Consider the following 3,634-nt stretch of genomic DNA (forward strand, 5'->3'; position numbering starts at 1 on the left):
ATGTTATATATAATTAAAGAAAATATTGCTCTTCTTGACTTTAAAAAAATTGACCAGATTTAAGAATTCATATTAAAATAATGTTAACACTTTTTAACTAGCCAGAAAAATAATATTATAATAGGAAAATAGTACATGAATATAAATTTCTACAGAAATAAGCAAAATAAAGGTCAGTTTTGAAAAAAAAAAAAATACATTAACGATGGTGTCCTATAAATAGGACAGTGGTAAGAATGGGTTAAAGAAATTAATTGTTATTTGGTAGGGACGATAGCCGCAGAACTCTTTAATAATAATCCATTCGATCTTTTTTATTTCAGACAACATGAACAGCCGCTATCACGCGGCTCATCACACAGTAATGAATTTTATATTGACAGTATCGTTTTCTTTTTCTATTCGTTTACAAATATAGTGACACTTATTTTTATTGCATGCAACCTTTTCTTAGTGTATGAATAAATGGATTTCAATGAAAGTTAAATTTGGTATTAAAATTAGTTTTGCACTATTTAATAAAAATCAAATGTGTAGAAACGAATTAGTAAAGTGTTAGCAAATATAAAAGTTTTGAATATACTATATGTGTCAAATTCATTATAATTCAATGGAACACTTTAAATAGTTGAATTTTTAACTTTAAATGCAAATATGTCAAAAAACATAAGTCAGCGCAACGAAAAGTACATATACATATGGGGTATTCCATGCAAATCGACCACTTTTGAACCGGACCCTTTTAGATTTTGTTTTATCCATCCCTTTTCTACCCTTTGAAAAACATTTTTTGAGAATTTTTTCAAAATTTTTTTATCAACTTCCAAAAGTTATGAATTTTCAAAAAAATGGCTTTTTTTTTTTTCAAATAGCCATAACTTTTGTGAAATTGACTTTTGGGGACTGTTTAATCCAAACAAATACTCTTCTGCATTACTCCCACAAATTACATAAATAGAGCGTAATGCAGAGGAATATCAACCTTTAACTTCACACAACAGGCGAAAAGGAGAAACGAAAACACCTTTCCCGCGCTTACGCTACAAAGACATTATTTTCCCGCCAACAGCAGCGATACACATAACAAGCGAACACAGGTGAACACATCAGCCAACATAGAAATAAAGTTAATTAGGGAATAAAGTGAACACAGCTAGTGGGGACAAATCATAGTGAACACGGAAAAACATTTAAAAAAAGGAATCCACACAATATTAAACGGCGATACTTCACAGCCTTTTTGATCAACAACAACAACACAGGATATAAAGTAGCAGCAGGTTACAATCGTTATATAAATTAACATGGATTTACATGTATCTATAGAAGTAAAACAATTAACCCATATTGAAAGCACATACACATACCCATATATTTATATATATATATATACGATTAAACTCGAATTTTATAACGTTTGAACTAAAACAATTTCTTTTTAATTATTCGCAATCGGCCCCTTACGTCGACATACCCCGACAGTTTTGGTCCTATCGAGCCGCGATATTTAAAAGAAAAAGTCTTCGTGCGAATTTTAACAACAACATCATCGTTGGAGTTCCAGAACCAAACCTAAAAATTCAAGGAAATTGCTGCAACAAACAAAAGCTTGCATCTGAATCAACAAATACCCCAACAAGTAAATAAAAACAAAAACAACCCAAAATTAACAAAAACCGGAAAAAAGCTGTAAGTGCGACCCACATATTTTTCAATATAATAATGCAATATTAAGTGCAAATCATTTTGTTAAAACACCCAATTGTCAAATTGTTGTCCTTAAAAGCCGACTTAAGCACAATTTATATGTTTTATTGGGTTAACAAAAATGTGATCTGTACTATTTAATTATACACACATATTTACATATTTACCCAAGAGAAGAAGTGCAATAATAAAATATATGCATATAATTTTGCCGTCGGCTATTGCATTCTTTTCGTTGAACTTAAATTACAACACATACTTAAATAAAAATACACCGCTACATACCTAGATACGAATAGCGCACCCATTCGCTTATATTTGTTGGTGACGAAAATTGCTAGCGAACAGCACGTCAAAAGACAAATACCCAGTAGGAAATTAAAAAGGTGACCCAGTAGGAAAAATACAAAACCCTGCAAAATTTTATTTATCGATTTTTTTTCTACAATTCATCGGAAATTTAATAATTTCCCATAAATATTAACAATCGGACACCATCGAGATAAAAAGGAAATTAATTTGAAATTTTAAAATAAATAAAAGCACTACACAAAAAAGTTTTAAAATTTGTTTCTTACATTTTCGTAACCCTACGCGACTCATTTTCTCATTTAACCCAAAAATCAAAAATATCTTACCCAAAATGGAAATGGAAGATTTCAAAATTACAACAACAGATTTGATTGAATTTGTTGAAGACCATCTTCAGACCCAAAGTGAAGATGAATCGGTCTATACCTAGAAATTAAAAGGGTCGAACTAAATTCGCTTTATGAAAAAGCAAAGCGCTCCTTACGATGCGATCAGAAAGAATTTCTCGCGAAAGTCATGAACCATCGATTTCTTTAAAGTGAAGAAAAATACCAAAAAAATTATCAAATGTCAACGAAGATGTAGATACGCGTAAAACACAGGTGTCAACCCAACCCATTAAGGAAAGAACTTCAGAAGGCATAATGATGGATTTCGCTCCTGCAGTTCACCTTCCACCATGCGACACCGACATCTTTTACGGAGATTACACAACTTGGCCTACCTTTCGGGATATGTTTACAGCCCTGTATATCCGTAACCCAAGGATTAGTAATGTTGAAAGACTCTTTCACCTTACTCAGAAGACCGAGGAGAAGCAAGAGGTTATTCAAAACGCACCCCTTACAAATGATGGTTTCATACTTGCCTGGAAAAATTTAGTCGACCAATACGAAAATAAGAGGTTGCAGGTAAACACTCAATTAAAGACCCTTTTTAACCTACCCCAAGTAACTCAGGAAACAGGTTGTGCTATAAAAAGCTTACAACGTTCCATTAATAACGTTTTAACCAATTTAAGCAATCTTAGAGATTGACACACAAAGCTGGGATCCGATATTAACATATCTTTGTAGTTCAAAACTACCTAAACAAACCCTTGAAACTTTTGAATATACCCTAGCAGATAATTCTGATAAACTGACGTGGTCAAATTTCGACAATTACAAAACTCTTGAATCTGTTGGAAATTTCACAGCTTCAGTAGCAAAATTACCCCCATTTCACACCGGTACAGTTAAAAGAACAGATGAAAACAAATATAACACTTTTCATGCAAACGTGGCTGAAACGCCAATTGCTAGATCCTCTAACACCCAAAGGAATACTAATTTCAACCTTACCCAAAATAATATAGATACAGAAAGCTGTAAGCTCCGCAAAAAGCAGCACCCTATTCGAGAATGTCCCAAATTTCTCGCAATGAATGTAGAGACACGTATCTCCACAATCAAGAAATATGGTTATTGCTATAACTGTTTGGACATTTCACATAGCTACAAGAACTGCGTAGGTAAATTCTCATGTCGTAAGTGGCACAAAAAACACAATAATCTGATACACAGAGAATCCAGCTTTCGACCTGAATCAACTCCGGAAATACCAAACGTCACTA

This window comes from Bactrocera neohumeralis, unplaced genomic scaffold, assembly GCF_024586455.1.
Source record: "Bactrocera neohumeralis isolate Rockhampton unplaced genomic scaffold, APGP_CSIRO_Bneo_wtdbg2-racon-allhic-juicebox.fasta_v2 cluster10, whole genome shotgun sequence".
Classification (NCBI taxonomy): domain Eukaryota; kingdom Metazoa; phylum Arthropoda; class Insecta; order Diptera; family Tephritidae; genus Bactrocera; species Bactrocera neohumeralis.